This window comes from Mesocricetus auratus, unplaced genomic scaffold (genome assembly GCF_017639785.1).
Source record: "Mesocricetus auratus isolate SY011 unplaced genomic scaffold, BCM_Maur_2.0 Super-Scaffold_100013, whole genome shotgun sequence".
Lineage (NCBI taxonomy): Eukaryota > Metazoa > Chordata > Mammalia > Rodentia > Cricetidae > Mesocricetus > Mesocricetus auratus.
This window is the reverse complement of record NW_024429196.1, coordinates 2,540,246-2,547,623: the sequence shown is the minus strand read 5'-3', so window position 1 is coordinate 2,547,623 and position 7,378 is coordinate 2,540,246. Positions and strand designations below refer to the sequence as shown.

The 7,378-nt window shown below is 46.4% G+C and overlaps 1 pseudogene; it reads right to left on the bottom strand.

Annotated features, from left to right (window-relative positions):
• Positions 1-2,734: 2,734 nt before the first annotated feature.
• LOC101830817 lies at positions 2,735-3,169 on the bottom strand (annotated as a pseudogene).
• Between the last annotated feature and the right edge of the window lie 4,209 nt (positions 3,170-7,378).

The window sequence follows — 7,378 nt, the reverse complement described above, 5'->3', positions numbered from 1 at the left end:
ATTTGGACTGTAGCCATGGAATTCATTTGACATATATCACCTAGTTATATTCCATCCAAGACACTGGGAAATAAATTAACGGTACATTTTAACACCAGATGACTTTGCCTGCACAAACACATAGCCGCACCAGGGTGAGGCAAACTTGGGCAAGCTGACTTTCTCAGTCTCGCAGCACAGAAACAGCACATATATAAAATGGCATCTATTCGCTTGCGAAGACTGAGACTCCATAACTCACAGCTAAGCTAGGCTCTCGGTTCTAAACAGCTTGGCTGCTGATGGCTTCCTTGGTCCCCTTGCCTGCACAGGGATAAATGGCATGCCTCGTTCTTCTGCTATACAGCCTGGACCTTGGGCTTTGGTTCCAATGTGCAGAGAGAGACTCTGGAGTCACAGGGAAATTCTCCCAGTACCTTACCTGTGCTCCTGCCTGTGGTGTCTGAGTGTCATTTTCAGTCTCATGTGTTGAACCAACTGATCAGTTGTGCTATCCTGGGTTGAAGTGTAGCCCAGCCTTGTCAGAACATGACCTGCTAACAAGAAAGCTAGCATTTGCTGGGGGAGTCCCCCAAAGCCCAGAAGCCCAGAGCCTGTGCTCCCTTCTTTCAAATGTGCAGTACTGGACTAGAGATGTGGCTGCATTGGTAGAATGCTTACCTGGCTGGCATGAAGCCCTAAATTCAACCCTTAGTCCCCTTAGTACTGTATAAAAACGGAGTGTGGTTTGCTTACCTGTGGCCCCAGGAGTTGGGACGTGGAAACAGGAAGCTCAGAAATTCAAGATCATTTCATCTCTGTGCTCTAGTTTGAGGCTGGCCCAGACTACCTGAGACTATCTCAAAAACAATTGCTGGGTATGGTGATGGAGGACTGAAGAGGCAGAAGTAGGAGGGTCTCTGTTACTTTGAGGCCAGCCTGGTCTACACTGTGAGTTCTAGGAAAGTCAGGGCTAAGAGACCGTAGCTGAAAAACAAAACAAAACAACTACAAAGGACTTGTAGGATGATTTAGCCGGTAAAAGGACTTGCTGAGCAAGCTGATGCCCTGAATTTGATTGCCAGAACCCATCACTGGAGGAGAGAATCTTGAATCTTTTGTTTTGTTTTATTTTATTCTGTTTTTCCTTTTTTTGTTTTTTCTTGGTTTTTCAAAATATGTTTCTCTGTGTAGCCCTGGCCATACTAGAATTCACTCTGTAAACCAGACTGACCTCACATTCAGAGATCTGCCTGCCTCTGCCTCATGAGTGCTGGGATTAAAGGCAAGCAATACCATCACCAGCTTTCTTACAACTCTTAAAAATGCAGTTCAACCCAGTCCTACATGGGATGTCTCCATCAAATCCCTCCCCTCAGGGCTTAGGGAGCTATTCGGAAGAGGAAAGGGAAAGATTGTTAAGAGCCAGAGAGGATGGAAGAAACCAAGGAAACTGTCTTCTAGACACAATAGGACTGCACATATGAACTCAGACACTGTGACAGCATTCACAGGACCTGCATAGATTCCAGCCAGAAGGGGTCCCAGAACTGAGAGGAGGAAGTGGACATGAGTTCCCACCCCTAACCAAGAAACTGTCTGCAGTTGACATCATCTGCAAAGGAAAAATTAGTTGTCTTCAATGGAGTCTTAAGAGTAGCCTGGTGTTACCAGAATTATGACTTCCTAAAGAGAAGGCCATCATTTGCCAGAAGAGTCCTTAAAGGTCCAGAACCTCCTCCCTACCCTGAGCACTTTCAGGAGTACTGAAGGTATGTCTAAGATGCTCTCTGTCTCTGTCTCTCTGTGTCTGTCTTTCTCTCTCTGGCATGGTCTCCTGAAGTCCAGGCTCTGCTCCTGTAGCCAAAAACTCACTATGTAGCTGAGGATGACCTTGAATTTCTGATCATCCTGCCTCCACCTGGAATTACATGTTTATACTACCACACCCAATGCATGGGGTACTGAGATCAAAACCAAGGCCTCCTACATGCTGGCTGGGCACACAGGTCAAACAGTCTTTATTTAGAAAAAAATTTCTTTGGAAGAATGGCAGATTACAAATCTCTTTACAGGTCTGGTAAGGAAGACCATGAACCAATTGCCTTCTTTTGACTTGTTTATGAGCCCTCTGTGTCTCAGTCACTTGCAAATCCAGTAAGCTTCCTTCCTGGGCATCTGCCAGGGTCTTTTACATTACCACAGCAGCTCAGTCACAGACTGATCGCTCCTTCCATCCCTCCATGCCAGTGCACTCACCATGACCTCAGCACATTGTTAGACATGCTTAAAAATCAAAGTGCTTTCTTTGCAGACATGAGGTCCTGAGACAGATCTCCTGTCTCGTGTAAAAAGCCATGGGAGGCACACAGTTATAATCTGAGTGCTACAGAGATCCATGTGGATCTTTGGGGCTCACATGCATCAGTTGTCATGGGTCAAAACAACAAGCCAAGGTTAATTCCAGACACTAGGTTGAAACTATATCATGAATTGTTCTTTGGTTCCTGATTTGAAATTGTTTTTCTGTCATCTCTGTGTTACAAAATAGAAAGTGAAGGAAAACCCCATTGTTTGAAATCCACTTAACTCAGCACCTCTGAGTTGAAACAAAAAGTCAGGGAGGACTAAGTATTGTAAGAAGTATCTGCTTGAAGAAAAAACAAAAATCATAAACTGCTGGTGTGTGTGTATATATGTGTGTTGTTTGTTTTGCTCATGAATGAAGCAATTTGTTAATCCAGAAAACTTCAATCTAATGCTTCTTATTGGCAGCTGCCACCTGTCCCAAAACCCTGTCCAGATCTCTCTGCCCCTGAGGTGTTAGCTAGTAGCCCCTACCTTGGTCCTTTTCCATCATTTTCAGCCCCTCAAGTGCTTGGAGGACCTGGCAGGCCACACTCTTGGAGCCTCTGCTGAAGTAACTGGGCCTGACACTGTTTATCTGCCATCCTCCATAGATCTTGGTCATGAGCCAAGCCCAGCACCACCGTGGAGATACAGGTGCCATGCTGTGAAAGCAGCCCCTGTGTAGATCCAGTTCTCATCACAGGGGGCAAGCTCTTTATGTTGGACCAGCTTGACTCTGTCCACCAATGAGGAGTTTCAGCTTCCCTGACTTTCTGAAGAAGGCTACCAGAGCTCTGATGAGCTCTTGCTGGTTAATGTCTTTCACAGCAACTCCAGGCATCCAGTGGCCTCTGTGCTACCAGCCAGGGGAAAAAAACAGCTGCTGTAGTTTTAACTACAGCTGTCAAGATGCTTCCAGAACATAGAAAGAGCAGGTAGCACGATAGAAACTTGCTCAGAAAATCCGAAATCTGAAGGCTGTGCAAACCCTGATGGCCCGAGAGCCTTCCGAGCTCGCTCCTCATAGACTGCTGTGTCAGCACTATCTGTCCTACCCGAGAAGCCCTAGTGCCTTGGCCTGCAGCTCTGAAGACCAAAAGGGGATATGCAAAAGTCTGAAGATGAAGTGTGACAAAATGGGGGGAGTCTAGTTTGAGGACAGTAAAAAACAGAGGAGAAAAGGAAAAGTTCTCTTTCTTGCAGACTAATCCTGTGGGTTTGGGTTTTCCCCAACATGTGGCTTGATTTGGTTGCTTCTGTGCTTTTTAACCATAATGTAAAACCCTGTACAACACATAACCCACACAAAGGCCACATGTATAGATCATACAGGCTTTCAAAATTAAAGAGGGAGCGAGATTTGAGAGGGGGGAGGGAAGGTAGAAAGAGGAAGAGGGGCAGAAAGAACCAGGCTGGTCTCCAACTCACTGTGAAGCTAAGGATGACTTCTGACCTCCCTGCCTCCGCTCCCAAATGCGAGGGTAACAAGTATCAGTCTCCACGCCCCATTTATACAGTATTGGGAATGGAACCCAGGCCTTCATGCGTGCTGGGCAAGCATTCCACCAGCTGCATTTTGGAACTATTATACAAACCAACAAGGGACACATTTCTCACTGGTTATTATTTTATAGCAATATCAGTTGTGCAGAATTCACTGACTAGATGATGCAATGTAGGAACTAGAGGAGCTCATGTTTTGGAAGACAGAGCTGGGAGTAATGTGAGAGGTGCTACAGCTTAATGTCCTCTATTGGCAGATGGAGAAACATAGGATTTGAGGAGTGAAAAACAGGGGGTGGGGTGTAGCTCAGTTGGTAGGACACTTGACTAGCATGCATGTCTTAGTGTTCTATTGCTGTGAAGAGACACCATGACCATGGCTACTCTTATAAAGGAAAGCATTTAATAGGGGCTGGTGTACAGTTTCAGAGGTTCAGTCCATTGTTATCATGGCAGGGTGCATGGTGGCTGACAGGCAGATATGGTGATGGAGAAGGAGCTGTGAGTAGTTCTGCATCCAGATCCGCAGGCAGCAGGAAGAGAGAGAGCCACTGGGCCTACCTTGCAGAAAGCCCTGGGTTCCATTCTCAGTGCTGCAGAAACCAAGGCGGGAGTTGATGCATGTGCTCAAGGAGGTAGAATCAGAAGGACCAGAAATTCAGTCATCCTTGACCACACAGAAAGTTAGATTTCAGCCTTGTCTTAGTTTGGGCTTTTGTTGTTGTGAAGAGAGATCATGACCACGGCAACTCTTAAATGGAAACCGACTTAATTGGGGGTGGCTTGCTCACAGTTTCATGGGTTCAGTCCATTATCATCATAATGGGGAGCATGACAGATGTGGTGCTGGAGCTGAGAGTACTACATCTTTCAGGCAACAGGAAGTTGGATGACTCACTGGCTGTTATCCTGAGTATAGGAAACGTCAAAGCCTACCTCCACAGTGACACACTTCTTCCAACAAGGCCATAGTCACTCTAACAAAGCCATATGTCCTAATAGTGCCACTCCCAATTACATTCAAATTACCACACAGCCTGAGCTTCATAAGACCCTGTCTCAGAAAATAGGAATAGTTGGGCATGGTAGCTCTTGCCTGTGACCCTAGCACCAGGAGGCCAAGAAGAGAGGAGTGCCGCCACAAATTGGAAGCCATCCTGTACTACATAGTGAGACTCCAGCACAAAGCACCCCCACCAAGTGAAGAATAATGAATTCAAAGTTAGAAAGATGGAAGTAGAATCTAAGTCTTCTAAAAGTAACTGCCTTTCCAGGCTAGAACGTTATCTCAGAAGTTAAGAAAACTTAACTGTACTGGGTGTGGTGGCACATGCCTATGATCCCAGCCTGTGGGAGGCAGAGGCAGGCAGATGTCTGTGAGTTCAAGGCCAACCTGGTCTATCTGGTGAGTTCTAGGACGGCCAAAACTGAGTGGAGAGACCTTGTCTCAAACAAACAAATGAAAAAAATTAAAATAACAACAAAACCCACTTACTGTGCAATCACAAGGAATGGATCAGCACCCAGGTATATGCAAAGCACCTTATCATTACCGTGGAAGTTTCACCCCAGCCCCTGGCATCCTTATTCCTGGAGTCTGGAGTGTTATGGTGGAAGTCCACCCAAGCCCCCCCTTCCCTATCTCCCTCCAAACCCTGCTGCATCTCAGAAAGTCCATCAAATGACCCCTCCCCCAGAGATGCTCAAGACCACTCCCATAGAATATTTAAACTGCCCCCCCCCAGAAAATATACTTGTGGTTTTTCTGGTCTCCCTTTCCCATTTCCTCTCTGGGGGGCTGGAAAATCATCTGAGAGTGTTGTATCCATTAAATGTGGGCTTTTCTAATTTGGTTTGATTTGGTCTGCTGCATTCTCAGAGAGGCTTATAGGGGTGTAGAAATTTTCAGTGCTGGGGGGGGTGGTACACATCTTTAGTTCCAGCAATCTGCAGGCAGAAGCAGGCTGATCTCTGTGAGTTCAAGGTCAGCCTGGTCTACAGATAGAGTTCCAGGACAGGCTCCAAAGATAAAATCCTGTCTCAAAAAAACAGAAACAAAAACAAAAGACAACTTCTGTTTGTAATTCCAGCTCTGAGGGGTCTAATACCCTTTGCTGGCCTTTACAAATACAGAGATTCATGCACACACACACAGAGAGAGAGACAGAGACAGAGACAGAGACAGAGACAGAGACAGAGACAGACAGAGACAGAGAGAGAAAATGCATTGCACGCACAAATAAATACTTAGAAATAATGAAATAATAATAAAAGCCACCCTTCCACTCTGAACACTTGTCAGTGTTCCTGTGTGGGGGCAGGGGGTGCTGGAAGCTGGGGCTCCCTTTTCACCCTGAAGCTCGTAGCATACATAGCCTAGCGGGCTGTTTGCCTAACCGCTAGTTTGTGGTCTCCACACCTTCTGAGGTGTTTATGTTTCACAATGGCTGTAAGATGGAGAGGAGATTAATGAAATGCCTTCCTTATTCCTGGAGCCAGGTACTTTCATTCTGAGACCCCTCTTGGCACCTTCTCCTACCTGTCCCCCCTGGTTTACTCTCAGATTTATCATTTCTGAGACATCAAGCATAGCCCATCCTAGGCTATTGGCAGAAGGCACTTGAGAAGCAATGGGGAAGCACCCATGACCAAAATTCAAGCAAAACTACTTATTTGTGCCACTGTGGGCTCCTTCTGCTAAATTACCTTCCTGTTGTCTTCTGCCGTGTAACTTCATAAGCTCTTCCTTCCAGCACTCACCTTGGGCAGTGACTTATGGAGACAACAGAGAACCTTGGCACAAACTGAAGAGAAACTGTCTCGAGGGGGAGGAGAAAATGGATTTCGCTGACAAAAAGCGGGGTTGCCTATTCAGTCACGGAAATCAAAATGAGTTTTCCAACCTGATGTGAAAAGGGAATTTGATGGGATGGGAAAAGTGAATTGAACATCTGTCTCCGTTGCTGTCCAGATCCTGGGTGCCAATCTTTCACTCTTGGGGGTCTCCTCTCATTCTTTCAGGTTGGAACATCCTGGGGATTAGTCACATGACACTGACTGCTAGTAAAAGCCTTAGAAGGCCTGGGGAAGACACTGGGGAAATCGGCTCCCGTAAGTACAAACAAGAACACGGGGAAAACGTGTGTGTGTGTGTGTGTGTGTGTGTGTGTGTGTGTGTGTGTGTGTGTGTGTGTGTGTCTGAAGGTGAACTTCTTTCACTGCCAAAGTCACTGACTCAGAGACACTGACACTGCCACCACGCCAACTAGGAAGAGGCTGGTCTTGCTTGTTCCTGAGATTCATTACGGGAATGAGAAATTCTTCTGCCCTGTAGCTGTCCATTTGCCTTTGGGAAGGTGGAACGCGGGCTCTTTTACAGGGATAGAATCCAGAGCATGCTCAGTTCAGCTCGGGGCATGCGCATTCCCAGTGGGAGGATGCGCTTTGCCATGTCCGGGAGATGAAATGTTAACATCAATTCTCGTCTTTTCTCCATTTCTCCCAAACCTTAGACTTTCTTCCTGCAGATGTGTGAGGATCCAGGCAA